Source organism: Vulpes vulpes, chromosome 13, assembly GCF_048418805.1.
Source record: "Vulpes vulpes isolate BD-2025 chromosome 13, VulVul3, whole genome shotgun sequence".
Taxonomy (NCBI): Eukaryota; Metazoa; Chordata; class Mammalia; order Carnivora; family Canidae; genus Vulpes; species Vulpes vulpes.
The window spans coordinates 40542434-40560987 of NC_132792.1; the positions used below are offsets into that span (position 1 = coordinate 40542434).

At 44.6% G+C, this 18554-nt stretch overlaps 1 long non-coding RNA gene across 1 annotated transcript; it reads left to right on the top strand.

The window, feature by feature from the left end:
• The first annotated feature begins 580 nt into the window (after positions 1–580).
• LOC112932101 (uncharacterized) lies at positions 581–14475 on the top strand. Its single transcript, XR_003237424.2, has 4 exons — positions 581–1986; positions 4080–4140; positions 10294–10503; positions 11471–14475. It is a non-coding gene; the product is annotated as an uncharacterized lncRNA (long non-coding RNA).
• Positions 14476–18554: the final 4079 nt, after the last annotated feature.

Sequence of the window (18554 nt, forward strand, 5' to 3'; positions counted from 1 at the left end):
CTGCATACATTGCTAAAATATGCATGAAACCCCAAGATGCGAATTCAGCTTTCTTATGAAAGCCATCACCAGTTAAAATGCTTTGTGAGATTGATGAAGAGCAGAGTTAAAAATCAGAATAGCAGGCGAGCTCCCCAAGGGTTGTTCCTGTTGACCTTGGGATTCTGAAAGGCAGTAATTAAAGCACAGCCTGCAAGGTTCCCGCCAGATTTATGGACAGAAACAGGTACCTCAGCAATTCTGCTTGTTTCTGGCTCCCTTGTCAGTGACCTCCACCGGGGAGGGCCTGGGGCTCAGAGGGCTGGGGATGGGGGGTGTGTGGGAGTGGGATTGGAGGGGTGGAGTGAGGGTGGGGGATTGGAGAGAGGGTAGGGGTGGGAGTAAGGGTGGGGGTGGGGGTTGGAGAGGTGAGACTGAAGGTGAAGTGGGGGTGGGGTGGAGGGTGAGGGTGGGAGCAGGGGTGGAGAGGTGAGACTGAGGGTGGGGTGGGGTGGGGGTGAGGGTGGGAGTCGGGGTTGAAGGTGGAGATGGGGTGGGCATGGGGATGGGGCCTTGTGGTCCCAGCAGCCGGAGGCTCCCGCCGCAGACCGAGCAGCGTGTGTCGCCCGCGGAGCAAGGCCAGCTGTGCTCCTGGAGGTCACCGCTCCTGGACCAAAGTCAAAGGTCCCACCGTGTCTTGTAGTGCGTGCCTGTCCCACGCGTCGCTTCAAGTTAGTGTTTCAGGCCCGGGTTGGAGCCGGGCTGCCCTGCCCCGACACAGGGGTGCAGCCCCTGCCGTGATGCAGGGATGCAGCCCCCACAGGGGTGCGGCCCTGTCCTGACACAGGAGTGCGGACCCCGCCCCGACGCAGGGGTGCGGCCCCCGTCCCGACGCAGGGGTGCGCCCCCCCCCCCCCCGACGCAGGGGTGCGGCCCCCCCACCCGACGCAGGCTCGGGGCCCCCGCCGTTTAGAAACGCCCCCGCGCCCTGGGATGCGCTCTCGGGGCCCCGGGTGGGTCCGCGGGCCGCCGTGGGGTGACTCCCGCGCTGGCAGCAGGCCCCGGACCCAGCCGGCTCGCCCGCCCCCACCCCCGCCACCGGAGCCCGCGCTACCGAGGCCTGTTTTTTTCTGTCTCTGAGTTTCCAGGCTCCCCGAGGACGCTTCCGCGATGAGCCGCGCAAACCGGCCGCACGCACCTGGGGAGCCGGGAACACCACCGGCTGGGCTCGTGCCCCCACCTGGGCCCGGCGGCCTGGCACTCGCCCCCCTGGCCGCGGCCCCCAGGAGGCGGCACCGGACCCGCTGCCTGCCTGTGGCTTCGGGCGGCCTCCATCCTCCACGGATCTTTATTTTACATATTTTACTTTAAAGATGTGATTTGTGTATTCACGGGGCCCCCAGGGAGAGGCAGACACCTGGGGAGGGGGCAGCGGGCTCCCCGCGGGGAGTGCGGGGCGGGACTCGATCCCGGGACCCGGGGTCGCCCTGGGCCGAGGGCTGCTCAGGCGGCACAGCCTTAGCCCCCAGGGCTCTGCCCCCCCCCAACCAGGCGGCCAGGGCCCCGGGCAGGTGCGCACACACAGGTGGGCGGCTGGCCTAACGCCCCCGGGGCTCAAGCACAGCCCGTGTGCAAGCGGTCACAGCGGCATCCGGCGGCCCAACGCCCCCCTCCCGGGAGGAGGAGAAGGGCGCGGCACAGGTGAGCCAGGCAGGTGAGCCCAGGCCCCAGCTGCCGCTCAACCTTCTGCTGTTGAGGGAGCATCGTCTGGTGACCGTGAGACTCCGGGAGGGGACCTAGGCCACAGGGACTAAGACCAGGATAGGGCATCATCTAGTGACCATGGGACTCCGGGAGGGGACCTAGGCCACAGGGACTAAGACCAGGATAGGGCATCATCTGGTGACCGTGGGACTCCAGGAGGGGACCTAGGCCGCAGGCACTAAGACCAGGAGGGAGATGCCGACACAACGCTCACGATAAAGCAGTAAGCAGCCCATCCGACGGGTAAGTGCAGGAAATTGAAATAGGGAGGCAGGGGGCACTTGAACGGGGACAGCCTGGCTTGTGGCCTCGGAAGGCTGGGCAAGCGGGTGGTGTGGCTTCTGGTTGCTTGTCCCCAGTAACTCCGTGACCCAGTCACATTTTCTTTGAAATCCGTTAAAATTGCTTAGTCAGACACAATGGCCTGATTTGAAGGGCCAACGTCCTGAAAACAATTTCCTAAGATTCTGCCACACGTACCGCTATCCGTGGCGTCAGCTTTGGCAAAATGGGGGAGGCGCTCTCTGGTCACCGCTGGCCCTTGTGTATCCCACAGGCGCATCACGAGCCAGCTGGACTTCCTGCTGTTTCTCGAACCCACTCCCCTGCCCCTCTTCTCTGACCCCATAGCACATGCGCTCCAGGCCTGCACCACCTCTTGTCCAGGCTCCGTAGCAGCCTTCCGGTGACTGCCCAAGTTTTGCTTTGCTCGGCAACCTCATGTCCTGGGGTCTAGAAAAATTTTCCTCTTTGTAATTCTCACCCCAAATGGTTCTGGTTATGCCCCCTAGAGACTCCATGAGTAACACAGGCTTTCTACCACACAGCTGTCCTTCCGAGGACGAGGTGGGACAGCACTCCTTCTCTGTCCTCTCTCTAGTCGGCCCCGACCCCATTCCTTGGTCTTTCTTACTGCATCATGGCTTCCAGACCCTTCATCCCGGTTGCCCATAATTTGATTTATCGTTTGTAAGATGTGTCCAAAACTGAACACGGTATCTCAGGTGCTACCGCCGTTCTATCCCTTTCTTTGAATTAAAACTCTTTTTCAAAGTAAGTTTTTAAGAGTGCAGTTCTGAGTTTTGACAGATAAATACCCCTGTGTAGCCACCAGCCTGATGGAGATATGGAATACTGTCGCCACTCCAGAGAGGTTCCTCATACCCTTCCTCAGCCCAAACCTGCCACCGATAGTTATTCTGATTTTGATTACCATAAATTCGTGTTGCCTAAATCAGATTTTCACGTAGATAGCGTCACATAGAACGTACTCTTTTGTGATTGGCTTCTTTCAGTCAAAATAATGTTTTTGAGAATCATTCACGTGGCACGTGTCGGCAGCCTGTTCTTTTCTTACTGCCAAGTACTAGCCCCTTGAATGGACGTACCACAATTTAGCTCCTCTCTTATTGATGGACACTTGGGTGTTGTCAGTTGGAGCTATAATGAATAAAGCTTCCAGAAACAACTAGCTTTATAGGCCTTTGCTTTTATTTATCCCGGGTAAACACCCAGGAGTGGAATTTCTGGGTCACAATACAAGCATCTAAATTTATAAGAAATTGACAAATAAGTTTCCAAAATGTCTGTGCCAGCCGTGCACGAGTTCCAGTTCTTTGCTCCACGTTCTTGCCAACATTTAGAATTAGCAGTTTTATTTGTTTTCATTTCAGCCATTCTTATGGGTGTGAAGTCATTGCGGTTGTAATTTGAATTCGTTTAATGAACTCAATCATTTTTCATGTACTTATTGCCTTTTTTTCTATCTTCCCCTGTGAAGTGCCTGCCAAGTCTTTTGCCCATTTTTATTGGGTTGCGTACCTTTTTATTACTGAATTATAGGAATTATTTACTGTTAAAGATTTTAAAAAATTTTTTTAAAGATTTATTTATTTATTTATTTAATCATAGAGATGCAGAGAGAGAGAGAGAGAGAGGCAGAGATACAGGCAGAGGGAGAAGCAGGCTCCATGCAGAGAGCCTGACGTGGGACTCGATCCAAGGTCTCCAGGATCACGCCCTGGGCTGTAGGCGGCACTAAACCGCTGCGCCACCGGGGCTGCCCGATTTAAAATATTTTTATATTTAAGTAATCTCTACACTCAACGTGGGGCTCAAATTCATGACCCCCAGGTCAAGAGTCATGCACTCCACCGACTGAGCCAACCCGGCACCCCAGTAATTCTTCAAATTATCTGGATACAGGTCTTTTATCAGATAGATGTATTGTGAATATTTCTCTCAGTGTGTGGCTTATCTTTTCCTTTTCTTAACGGTATCATTTGATGAGTAGAAATGATTAATTTTTCCTAAGTTTACTGTAACTCCTTTTATAGCTTAGTGCCTTTTTTGTCCGAGGATTCCGATTGGGCTGCTCCGGCCTTCGGCTGACATCAGGTAAGTTCTCATGAGTTTACTCAAGAGTCCTGAGCCTAAGACTAAAACAGCCAAACTGGGACTTTTGGCCAGATGGATAAATTCTATTAAACCCTCTCCACCACAGTTTCAGAAGGTAGTTTTGTACGAGGCATTCACAGACATTATGCGGAAATTCTTATTAGTGATGACATGGTAAAGTAGACATATCCTTGGTATTTCCCACATTACACGTATTTGTGTAATAGCAGAAAAAGGATGGAAATATATCAAGAACAGAAATACAGCTGATGAAGGGCACCAGGATGGCTCAGTCAGTTAAGCATCTGCCTTCAGCTTGGGTCATGATCTCAGGGTCCTGGGTTGAGCCCCACGCTGGGCTCCCTGCTCAGTGGGGATTCTGCTTGTCCCGCTCTCTCTGCCCCTCCCCGCCCTGCTTGTGCGCTTGCTCTCTCTCTCCAATAAATAAATGAAATATTTTTTTAAAAAAGAAATGATGAAATAAAAAGCCTTTAATCTTTATTCATTCGCTCCCCAATCATTTCTCTGCCACCTGTTATGTGCCAGGAACTATTGCTTGCTAAAGACCGGAAGGGAAAAAAAAAAAAAGATAAACATGCTCCCTTCTTTTCAGGGGGCTCTTATCTGAAGGGAGGAATAAACATAAGTGCAAATAATTGGTCATGATTATCCAGAAGGTGCTTTGGGAGCATTGGAGGAAGAATGGATTAGCTGGGAGGCCAGGGGCAGGCATCACAGAGGAGGCTGCACTTGAACTCAGTCTGGAGAAAGGCATATAAGAGCCTGTCAGACAGAAATTAAGGTGGGCTCCCCAGCAGAGGAAATTCCATGTACAGAGGCGAGGACAGAGAAGAGGAATGAGAAGTTTGGGAAAATTACTCTATACTCTTGTACCTCAATTTTGAGCAATTACAATGAAAAAAAAAAACTCTGCAAATTACATATAGATGCTCTGATGCTAAAATGATTGATCTGAAGTGGATCTAGATGGAAGAGCATGGATCAGGGAACTAGGGCCCCAGATAGACTAGGAATAACAACAACAAAAAGGACTATCTGAACTCAAAGAGTATGACACCCGGTTTCAGTGACTTCCAGTTTCCCCTGAATCCTGGTGAGAAATAAGTGGACATTAGTCATTACATGTAGTGTCTGTAAATAAGAGGACTGTTAGGCTGCATATATAATTCCAAAATGCATGTTCAGCTACTCTCAGCAAATCGCTGTGCTGTAATTGCCTAAAGTAAGCGTGCCCTTCAGGTAGTGATAAGGAGAGATGCAAGAAATGGGTGGAACCCACTGACGTTGGCCCAGTGGATAGAGTAGAGAGGTCCTTGCAGAATGGTGCTGCAGAAGCTCTGGCACACAGTAAGCTCTCAATAAATGGTAGCTCAGTGGTGACAAGAGGGCATAGAAAAATAACAGGTGAAAATCCACAAGGCAGCCTAGGACAGTCCGGAGATTGCTGTCTCTCTGGGGTTTCAAGTAGGCAAAAAGTCAATTAAGGAAAATGGAAAATGACGTCTGCATGCACACACATCTTAGTCCAAATCTATACTATCTGTGTGGCACCAGAACCCCAAACTGAGAAATTAAATTGAGAAGCGGTATAGGAACATTGAAAACTCTAGGGCTTCGGTGGATGAAAATGTCAAATTGCTCCGTAAAGAGAATTCACAACCACTTGTTCACACAACCTCTCAGGAGGGGGAAAAAACCCCACTTTTCTAGGGATGAGCTCATAATCAAAGATTGCAAACCACACGAAGAGACAAGCCACCATAAAGGGGAGTTAGGAGGCATAAGAGCTGGAAATAATAGGATGCTCTAAAAATGATTGGAGGACGAGGCAAACAAACGCTTGTATAACTTCTACCCACGTACTCAATTTAATTGAAAATGGTTATAAACAATAAAAGGTAACTCTATCTGCAGATTCTTAATGGCCTCTTTTATGCTTCACTCTTGATTTGTGGATTGACTCAGATATCAAAGTCAAAATATAATTTGATACCAATCTGGTCAAAACCTACCCAAGCTGGTTGAAACCAGTCTTTAAAAGGTAATCTTGGAAAAGGCAGAGAAGTGAAAAATGCCAGAGCAGTCCAGTTAAAACAGGCATCTCATTTTGCCCAGGCAATTATACCCACGTGGAAATGGTCATAAATAATTTTATCTATTCATATTTCAGCTACTGCTTCCATTTGGCTGAAGCATTTACTTCTTAGTCATTTATTTTGTTAATAAGAGATGTCAAAGCCTCAACGAAAAAAACCTTTTTTTTTTTTTTTTTTTTTTTGGATCCTACTCATTAGGACAACATTCCAAAAAAGTTTTACAGGGTTTATTTTTACCCATAGGATTTTTAACTCTATGACTGCCAGATTTTCATGGGTTAAAGGACCAGAAAATGGCACTGAGGCAAGAACTCCAAGTTCCTGTGTGTCTTTCCAGAACTCTCTTTGGGTAGTAGTTGCTGAATGTAAGGTTTTTTTTTTTGTTTTGTTTTTTTGTTTTTTTTGTTTTTGTTTTTGTTTTTTAACGTAAGGGTTTTATACATGAATAAAGTTTCAGGGACTGAAATGAATGAAATATGGAGGCAGTGACATAGAATGTCCATCTCATTATTTGCTAGATAAAGACATTCAGAGTAAGTATCTACTACAGCCAGAATCTAATTTTTAAAAAGATTTTATTTATTTATTAACGAAAGAGGAGAATGAGCTGGGGTGGGGGGCAGAGGGAGAGGGAGAAGTAGATGTAGGGCTGAGCACTGGGCTCCATGTGGGGCCTGATCTTGGACCACGAGATCATGCCCTGAGCTGAAGCCAGAAGCTTAACCAACCGAGCCACCCACGTATCCCCATAATCTCATTTTCGAAAGCCTATTTTGACACCAAAATAAGGAAGAACATAATCTCAGAAAAAAAGAGGGTATTCTTCAAATTTGTATGTAAGTAGCTTTATTAAAAATACATTATCGCATCCCTGTTTTCCCATTCTGCATGAACTACTAAAATATTTTTTTTGAACTACTAAAATATTGAACATGGTTTCAGGTTGAGAGATAATAGAGTTCCTAAACCTTGGTAATCTCCTCAGTGATAAAAACTCTAGGAGCATCTCTTGTTCTAATATTTGGCCTCTACCCTTGGTCTCTGACACAGAGCTCCTGAAACTCCTGTAATTTCCTGGGTGGCAGGAGTGCTTTGTGCTCTTGGGTGACTTGGGCTGACTTCCTGAATGGGGGCGGGTCACCAGAAGGACCAAGCCATGATTAGAAGCTGGGAATGTTCAGCTCCACCCTCCATTGTTTCTAGAGGGAAGAGGGCCCGAAGGTGGTGGTAATGGTTGATCTTGCCCATGCGATGAAGCCTCCATAAAAATTCAACTGGTCTGGGGTTTGGAGAGCTTCTAGATTGGTGAACCACATACTGGGGGAGTGACATACCCCAACTGCATAGGAACAGGAGCTCCCAGACTGCCCTTTATGTATCTCCCCATCTGGCTGTTCCTCTGTATCCTTTATCATACCCTTTAATCAACTGGTGAATATAAGTGTTTCTCTAAGTTCTGTGAGCTGCTCCAGCAAATGAGCTGAACCTGATGAGGGCTCATGGGAATGTCTCATTTGCAGCCAATTGGTCAGAAGCACAGGTGACAATCTGGACTTGAGATTGGTATCTGAATCGGTGGCAGAGAGGGGGACAATCTTTTGGGGACTGAGCCCTTAGGCTGCAGGATCTGACACTATCTCCAGGTAGATAGGGTCAGAATTGAGATAATTGGTGCCGTGGGGAGTTGCGTGGTATGGAGAAGACCCCACTCATGTGGTGTCCAGATGTGTCAGAAGTGAAGTGTTCTGTGTGAGGAGTTAAAGAGAAAGACTTGCAGGAGGTAGACTGAACTATAGGATCCTCCCGGACATAGACTCAGTGTTCCCCAGCTTTGGGGATGCAGGGCAAGTGTCCTTGTCACTCTGACTTCAAAGCAGGGGTTTCAAAGCTCTAGAATCCCTATCAACTTCGATACCCTTCAATAGTGACAATGGGCAGACTTTACAGCCCTTGACCTACTAGATAACTAGATTGCCTATAAAATCATTGATGTTTAGAGGATCCTTTCTGGTTTCCACAGCACTTACATATGCATTCTCTCCTTCAATCTACAGAAGAAAGAACCCTAATGTGAGAAGTTTTATTTACCTCTATTTTGCAGTTAAAAAAAAATGAATGTCAGAGGTGTCATTCATTTATTCATTCATTTGCTCAGATAGTCAACAAATATTTATGTGTCTCCAGACCCTGCAGCACTCACTCTTCTAACCCCCAATGACATGAAGATGAATACAAAGTCATCCCCTTATTTAAGATTCTGTGGATAGTTCGTGACAGAGCTCACCTGGAGCCCAGGTGTTCTGATGGCAAGTACTGTGCTCTCTGGGAAGCCATGATGCCCATGCATCTCTCCCTTCACCGTGTTCGGTTCTCTCTGCCTCAAGCAATCCTTTCACTTCCCACAGACTCTCTGAGCTTCCTGACCTTGGCCAGGTTGAGACACGTGGCATTCTGGACAGGCTCTCATATTCACACCAACATCTAGACATTTGTTCAACATTTATGTAGGGTGGCTGAGCTCTGGAATGGGGTTGGATGGGTATAAAGAACAAAGAAGGGGACCACTAGAGGCCACACTCAATCAGCAGAATAAAGGCCCTGCGGCTAACAGGAAGTTTAAAGACTAGATATTGTTTCTTGAACATAAACATGCTGACAAGGCCCTTGATCTTTCCCTCCTACCCCAAGTAGCTTATCAGAATATTTCTTCCAAGCATACATAGTTCTTTCCCTCAGAGGAGACCCAATAAATGCAATTTTCTCCAGTTCCTAATATTCCAGTAACACCTTCACTTAACACGCTGGTCGCCCATCCCTTCATCTTCCTCTACACTCACTTCTTGTTTGAAACAGCCTCGGCTTAGCGTTTTGCCAAGACATATTCTTATTAGGCTCCACCCAACTCACAGCCTGTTCTTTCCAAGGAGACCACTTTGGTGCACCCACAACATCTCATTTTCCCAACTCGATCTCCACACATTTCACCACCTGGTGCCCATCCACCTGAACCTGCGTCCACCAGTATGGGATTGGTGTGACGCGTCTCCTGGTCACACGGATGCCCCACGTTTGAATATCACTTTTACATGTATTGCTCATAGTCCTTTGCACTTGTAAAATCTCGGTAGATACTCTTCTTTCATGTATCTGCCAGACTGAGACACGTTGGATCTTGAAGGCCATTTCCAAATAGATATAGGTCTGATAAAGGATGTTTCAACTTTTCATGTCGGAGGGCTCTGCTCCCAGGCTCCCAGCGAAGCTATACTTTCACATCTACCAAGGTCAGAATGACTTGGCAAAACCTCAAAGCACAGGCTCTGGTTCTGCCCTGAGCACACGTTGTACATATGCTTTGTTAAAGAAAATAACAAAAAGGGGCCATTCTGAACACAAAAGGTAAGAGGTTCCCACAAGATCAAAGTCATACACCCACACATACTAGAAACTTAAGGTTGACAACTTTCTGAAATGTTCTTTGTTTGATAATTTGTAACTTTTATGTAAAAAATGTGTACAACCCAATACCAGATGTCCCTCTGTTCTTTGTGTGGATTGTATTTCCCAGGCACCTGCCCTAACTTGGGCTCCAATACAACTCTTTTTAGAATCCCTTTAGGGATTCTGAAAAGTTTGTTCACTTTGTGTCAACAGATACATAAATATGCAGATTTGCAATATGTCCAATGCAATGTCAGGTGATGGATCATTACGCATTTGCTTATGATGCTTTTGGAGTTACGAGGAAAAGAAAAATAGCAGTTTCAATTCTTCACTAACAACTAGCCCCACACTCTCTTTAATGGGACTTTTAAACTCTCAATGTTTTAGAAAGTAATTGGTGCCCAACCTGAACACATTAGTGGCAAGATGATTGGTCTGCCTTGGAAGTGCCAGCTCAGCAGAGGATAGTTGACAGATATGTTGCTAACTTCCCGTAAGATGGCCCTTCTATGGATAAACCTGCTCAGTTGCAAACACTTGGCAGGCAAAAGCCTGTGTAAGACGATCGTGACCCCCCCCCCCCCATTTTCAGTGGCAATGCAAGTTTCTCTGTGAAGGAATCCTACTGCTTCCACAACCCACTGCATAGTGACTTCTGCACCTTTGCTCAGAGGCAAAGAGAGAGAGTATGTAGCAGTGACGCACCGCGAGCCCGGAGTGCGTCTTGGATGCCCGACGCATCAAGTGGGCACATCAAGTGGGCCATCAGGTACATGTGACTTGAGCTGATGTGAGTGGTCAGGTAAGTTCCTATGCTTCACTCTCCCACTGAAGAGATACATTTTCAAGCTAGCCCTAGCTTTGGGAAAGCTGCGGGCTTCATCATCAAAAAAATGAGCACTGGGTGTTATGCTATATGTTGGCAAATTGAACTCCAATTAAAAAAAATATGTAAAAATAAATAAATAAATAAATAAATAAATAAGTGTGGACCTGCTGCAAAAAAAAAATGCTTTGCACAAATTCGACAGACAATAAATATTGGTTGAATAAAATCAAAGAATGGACTGAGAAAAAAAAAAAAGAATAGACTGAATGGAATTGGATTCTTTGCAGCCCAGGGATCGCTACAAACCTCAAATTTATTTTTTCTTTCATTTTTGAAAGGTATATTTTCTTTTGAACTGAAAGGTGTTTAAAAATCGTTTATTTCCTTGATACATTCTATTTAAAATTGATATTTGTAATGCTTCTGCTTTTGTCATAAATATATATATATATGTATTAGCTTTTCTTTCTCTGGATTACTCGTGCTTAATGTTTTATAAGAAGCTTTAAATAGTGTGATTTGGAGAATAAAATTTCTAAGGAAAAATGGAAAAAAAAAAAGATGAGATGGATTGTCCTAGATTTACAGGGTGGGCTCTAAATCCAATGACTGGTGGTGTCTATAAGAGAAAGGACAGGGACATTTGTGACATAGAGACAAGGAGAGAAGGCCACGTGAAGACAGGGGCAGGGATTGGAGTGCTGTGTACAAGGCAAGAAATGCCAGAAACCACCAAATGCTGAGAGAGGGAAAGAAGGATTCTTCTCTAGAGTCACTGGACAAACCTCAAATTTAAATGATAATGAAATTCAACGCTGAGAATTGTACTTTCTAATCCTAACACTGATCTTGGGGAAAGAGATTTTATGCCATACATTTGGTTCCTTTGGATTGTCAGTAACCCATCTTCTCTTTGTCTTTCTACTTTCCTTATTTCAAGGTGGAATTAAAGCCTATCAGAGAATTCCAGGAAGAGGTTAATTTGGAGAAAAGTGTTCTCTAAAGCAGCCATTCTAAGAAGAGTATCAACTGTTTCTTGCTTATGAAGACTTAATTGCTTGGCCGGTACTTCCATCCCTTTATTTTTTAAAAAAGATTTTATTTATTTATTAATGAGACACAGAGAGACACAGAGAAAGAGATAGAGAGACCAAACAGCAGAGACAGGAGCAGGCTCCGTGCAGGGAGCCCGACGGAGCCCGACGGAGCCCGACGGAGCCCGACGGAGCCCGACGGAGCCCGATGGAGCCCGACGGAGCCCGACGGAGCCCGACGTGAGACTCGATCCCAGGTCTCCAGGATCAGGCCCTGGGCTGAAGGTGGCGCTAAACCGCTGAGCCACCGGGGCTGCCCCCTCCATCCCTTTAATTCCCTTTCTCTTTTCCTACTTGAATAATAGTTAGCAGAAATTCAGGTATCAAAATCCCTTCTCCCCTGCCCCCCACTCAAATAGCAGGAATCCTGAGTCATAGCACTCCAAGGCCCACAAGTAAAAGTGGATGCTTCCTGCAGAAAGAGTAGCTGGAAGAGGCAGGGGATTCTGAGTAAAACACTGTGTCTCCTAGGAAGTCCTCAAGGGTCAACTGAAACCATGCACAGGGACAGCCAGTGTCCCACAGCTGCAGACAGCACCTTGCAATATTCATTTCTGTGCCTCGGGTGAACAGGAAGGAGACGCGAGACAGGGTTGCAGAAGGGTGCGTGAAAGAGCATTAGACCTGAGCTTGACCTTCCTCCTTGCTCCAAAGAATGAGAAGGCCCTAATGCTGCAGAGATTTGTTTGCACTAAGAAGCTCTTATTATAAAATGCAATTACCTGTGGGATGATTAAGCCTACAGTACTGGAGATTGCATTAAACTCAATTAAGTCCTCTGCAATCAGAGTCGTTATTTTGGGGCAGGGAATGAAAAAAAAAAAAAAGATGTATATTCCAGTTAAAAGGGGATGAAAAGGAAAATGATCTAGGGCAGTGTTTCCCAAGTCTGCTGCATAAGAATCAGAAGAGCTTGTTGAAAACACAGATTCTCTCCTCCTTCTCCCTACCTCATACCCATTCTGAATCAAGAAAGTCTGGGGTGGAGACCAGGAATTAATTTTTTAAAAATATTTTATTTATTTATTTGACAGAGAGATGGAGAGTACAAGTAGGAGGAGTGGAAGAGGAGAAGCAGGCTCCCCACTGAGCAGGGAGCCTGATGCCGGGCTGGATCCTAGGACCATGGGATCATGACTTGAGCCAAGGCAGATGCTTAACCAACTGAGCCACCCTGAGGTGCCCCCCAGGAATCAATATTTTTAAAAAGCTCCCTGGGTCATCTGATATTGCCAGGCCAGGGATGAGCTCTGGGGAAGCACAGGTCTTAGAGGCTGGTTTGGTGCCCTAACCAAGCTTCAGTGTGATCTTCAACTTGACAGACATTGAACTTGGGTTTGAAGCAGGTTGATCATAACTGATCTGCTTACGAAGTTTGTAGGAAACTTATGTATGTCAGCTCACTAATTACAAGGAGGGAGAGTCCTTCTCAGAGATCAAAATGCCCACATTTCCTATGCAGAACACAGGCAGAGCACCGGACACTTAATCAGATGGTTGCCTGCTATTGATTTGTGAAATCAGATCAAAGGGAGGCTCCCAATGGCATTTTTATTCAGGCCCCAGGCGGTGTGGGAAATAATTTTTATGCCCCAGACCAAATCTCCTTAACCTTGGCCAGAGCTAGAGAAACACTGCCAAATTCTTGCTCTCAGACACTTTTTCTAAAGTCTATGCAATCGCTTTTTCGTTTTTCATATGTTTATTCTCTTTTTAAACAGGATACTATTTTACTAAATTTCTATTTTCTTCCTTGAAGTTGCATTCCATTCATGCATCTCTGGTCACCTGTCACCCTGCATGTGTCCACATCACCAGTATCTTGGTGACTGCTTAGATGGGTAACTTATTTTCTATCCCTATGCACTGACCTGATGGTCAACCTCATGAACTTACATTCCAGCAGGAAGAGATTTGTAATAAATATATCTTAAGAACAAAATAAATAAATAAGATTGTGTGAGTACTTTGAAGAAACTGAACTACAGCACGAGGTAGACATGATTAGCACTGGGAGTTTTGCTGAAGGAGACTTCTTGCAGATGAGAGAGCTAGAACCTCATAAGTGCACTCTCAAACAATGTGCGTTTCCAAGGTCATGTAGAGCTTTGCATCTCCACCAGAGATACTATCATCGTTAAACTAACAGGGTCAGTAGATGGTTTTGTAAAATTTGTTATGAGAAGCTAATGGAGAAAATACTCATCTAGATAGTTTGAAAACTCTTCCATCGTTAAACACAAGGAACATTGGATAAATCGGAACAACTATTTATAAATATGCTATTTTCAAGTGAAATCCATTTTTAAGTGAAGATGTGAGCTTACAATAAAGTAAAAGAAATCACCAGTTACCAAAAGTAATGAGGGAAATTAAAATCAGTGAGGTCAACATGAGACCTGAAGCTTCAGCTGCTGCCGGGAAGGGGTTTGGATACTAATCCCTGTGTAGGAACAGGAGATACAGCCTTAAAGCCCTAGAGACAGGAAATTGGAATTCAAACGATAACAAGAAGCCAGGATGAAGCTGTGCCGAATTTAAAAATATTAAAAAAAACATCCATTAGTTTTGGGTAGAGGTTTTTAAAAAGAAAAGATAATATCCCTGAGGATTTATAGCTACATAACTATCTGATGTTCAAATTCATGCCAGGGGCAAGATCTAGGAAACTCCAAATTCAGATACTAGAATAAAAAGTAACATTTAGCTAGTGATGCTCCTGGAGTAACTTACAAAAGCAAATGCAAAGCCTCTCTTGAAGAACGTCCCCTTAGCAAGGGCTCTGTAGGGATTTCCAGAGATTCAATTCCTATGAAGGCAAGTTCATAATCTAAAACTGTAAAACAGGGATCCCTGGGTGGCGCAGCGGTTTAGCGCCTGCCTTTGGCCCAGGGCGCGATCCTGGAGACCCAGGATCGAATCCCACGTCAGGCTCCCGGTGCATGGAGCCTGCTTCTCCCTCTGCCTGTGTCTCTGCCTCTCTCTCTCTCTCTCTCTCTCTCTCTCACTGTGTGCCTATCATAAATAAATAAAAATTAAAAAAAAAATTAAAAAAAAAATAAAACTGTAAAACATATGCGGAAACAACACTATAAAAATGAGTCACCAGAAGTAATGTGTACAGTACAGAAGGTAGACTTAGAACTTTAAATGCTATAATTCTTGAATAGAAATAATTTTTAGAAAGAAGTTAAAGGATTAAATATATATTTTTAAAAAGGTCTTAAGGAAAAAGTACAAGAGTCTCTGAAAAAAAAACTGAGGCAGACCTTGAAAACTGAACCACATAGAACTTTTAGAAACAAAAAATATGGCAATAACAGCTAAAACTTGGTGGTGAAAGTATTTGCATATTGCATATCAAATAAAGGACTTGTATCTGGAATATATAAAGAACTCTCTAAATCAATGATTGATGTACATAACAATGTGAATGGATCTTAAAGGCATTATACTGAGTGAATTAAAGCCAATCTTAAAGGGTTGCGAGCTGCATAAAATTCCCCAAAGGAGAAAATTATATAGAGAGAGAAGAGATCAGTGGTTGTCCAGAGTTAAGACAAGGTGCAAGGAGGTGGTGGCTATCATGTCTGCCTTTGGTTCAGGTCATGATCCCAGGGTCCTGGGATCGAGTCCCGAATCAGGCTCCCCACTCAGCATGGAGCCTACTTCTCCCTCTTTCTCTGCCTGCTACTCCCCCTGCTTGTGTGCTGTCTCTCTCTCTCTCTCTCTCTCAATCCCCCTGTCATATAAATAAATAATATCTTTAAAGGGGCAGCATGAGGGTGTTCCACTGTGGTGAAAATTGTGATGATGGTGATATATGAATCTATATTTGTGATAAAAGTCATAAAATGGGATGCCTAGGTAGTTCAGCGGTTGAGCGTCTGCCTTTGGCTCACAGCGTGATCCCAGTTCGGGGATCGAGTCCCACATCAGGCTCCCTGTGAGGAGTCTGCTTCTCCCTCTGCCTGTGTCTCTGCCTCTCTCTGTGTCTCTCATGAATAAATACATAAAATCTTTTTTAAAAAATAAATAAAAGTCATAAAATAAAAACATTAAAATAAGAGTACATGCAAAGACTTACAAAATCTGTGATGTAGTTGATAATATTGTGCCAATTAATTTCTTGGCTTCAATAATGTGCTATAATTATTAATAGATCACCACTGGGGGAAGCCAAACATGAACTCTCTGTGCTATTTTTGCAACATATTATGATTCTATATTTTAAAATAAAAGTTATTTTAAAATTATAAAACTATGGAGTACCTATTTTTTGGAAGACACATTTTTAAAAACTGAATGGACATGTTAAAAATAGATAAGTCACAGACAAAAAGAGAATTAGTGAATGAAGAGACTGATCTGAGGAGATCATCCAAAGTCAGTCAGTTCAGGAAGACGAAGGGATGGCAGATATAAAAACACTAAAAGACATAAAGAACAAAAGGAGATGTCTGACATAAATGTAATCGGAGTTGCGGAAAGAAAGCCCTGAGAAAATGGAGGAAAGAGAATACTTGAATAGATAAAGGCTGAGAATTTTACAAAACTGATGAAAGATACAAATCTGCAGATTCAAGAAACATAACCAGTTGCAAATGGTTATAGTTATAAAAAACTACCCACCCTCAGACACATTTTAATGAAACTACAGAATAGCAAAGAAAGATTTTTCTTAAAATAACAGAAACGATTCTATCTGTTGCTAATCACAATTTTCTTTTCATTGCAACACCAATTGCTTGATATTTCTTTTACGCTTACATCTGAAATCTGCTATCCAAATACAGTTATCCCTAGAATGTCCACAGTTTATGGCTTTAGGGGAAAAAAGTACACCCTGTACTGTGTAAACTTCAGTGAAATCTCAGTAATACAAGCTGGATAAATACGACAGGCACATGACTGTGGCTGGCCAAGAACCCAGCAAACTGTATGTCTCCCTTAGTTTTGCTCAACTTGTTTTTGCTCTGTAAACAGTGAATAAATCAAACCTGCCCGTCCTCCCAGCCTGGTCATGGTAATGGTTCCTACTTGGCCTAAGGACAGCTCAGTGCAAACATCTTTCAGTTAACTGGTTGACAGTTCAGAGGGTACACTTGGGGTCAGCCCCATACATCCCTTCTCCCTCAGCTACCAGTCTCTGGCTTCAAACTGGGAAAAAACTGGACCAAGATAGAAAAGAAGAATCCTTGTTCTTGTTGCTTCTGCTTTATCTCATACCTTGTAGGCATCAGGTCCTTCTCTGTGAATCAGGCGATTTCAGTCACTATTTCAAACTTGGAGTTGATTTACAAAATAGACCAGTGGGCTGAGAATGTTTCTGACTCTCCTAGAAATCTCTGAGTCTTGTTTTTATCCATCTCTCAAATGGTGCAAAACAATAAAACACTGCCACTCTGCTTCTCTTAAAAGAAATATCATGTTACAGCCCAATGCCCCATGGACATATGTCTCACCATTCTATTCTACTGCTGCTTAAGCTGGAGGGGGGAAGGGAAACCATTTATTCGTGCATTTATTTCTCTATAAACATTTTAGTCATTTTTCAAGCTAGAAGATAGAAAAGATGATCTTTGAGGACTAACTGGGAAAAGGTGGAAGGATCTTTCATCTCTTCCTGTTCGAATTCTTGGTGGATGAGTAAGGCGTGAGGGGACATTTTCTCTGGAGTTGTCCAATACATGGGGCATGGTGTTCTGGAAGAACAGGAGTCATGAAACAAACCCACATGTAATTTCCTCATTTGGGAGACTTCTGTGACTCTCCCCCATTGAACACCCTCCCTGTCCTTCACACTGTCCACAGCTTGGCTGGACTGACAAGTGCATTTCTATTAACAGCATTTAGAAAGGGGTAGATTACAAGTGTCTCAGTCCAAGGAGTATGAATAACGAGAATGAACTACGTGGGGAGGAAGGTGGTATCATCTCTTTCCACATTGAGATTCTTAGGCACAGGGATGGGAAAGGTTCCCAGTCCATCCTCTTGGATCTGGGATTCTCTGTTCCCCGAGATTCTGCATAAGTAGGTCATGCAGATGTCATGCAAAGATGATTCCATCTCTGGCCAGAGGTCATCCTGATGCCTTCTTGGGCAAATTTTTAGTATGGAAAGATTTCAGCTAAAATTCACAGCAGAGAAAGATGCAAGATTTTGCTTAATCTTTTTTTTTTAAGATTTATTATTTATTTATTTATTTATGATAGACATAGAGGGGGAGAGAGAGAGAGAGAGAGAGAGAGAGAGAGAGAGAGAGAGAGGCAGAGACACAGGCAGAGGGAGAAGCAAGCTCCATGCCAGGAGCCCGACGTGGGACTTGATCCCGGGACTCCAGGATCACGCCCTGGGCCAAAGGCAGGCGGCAAACCGCTGAGCCACCCAGGGATCCCCAATTTTGCTTAATCTTTATAGTTTCTTGGCCCCAACTCTACTGTTTTTTCACCTCTTGCCTACTCTCTTCGTCTGTCTTCTCTCCCTCTCTCTTGAGCTCTTTGTCCTCTCATCCTTTACTTGAAGTGCTGAAATCCTTTCAAAAATTGCTGTTAAATAAAAACAATGAGGAAATGGAAAATTGCTGCCATACCCAGGCTAGGAAATGACTGGAAATTCTGACCATATCAAATAAATATCCATGTGTTTTACCATCACTGTGCATTATACCAGTAAACCACAGCTGGCTAACATCACACCTACCTTTGAAAAGTGAACATTGTGGCCATAAATGTTCCAAGATGACATGGAAGTATTTGCATCCCTTCAATTTCCCATTCAAATGATATGCACGCGGCTGGTATTTCAGTTGTTCCAAATAATAAATTATTTCACCAGGTTACATCCTTCACTTACACAAACCTCGGGGCTCTGTTTGCTTCCATCCTCCCTGCAGCTGCTGCTTAGGTTTTTGCTACATAATTACTGTTT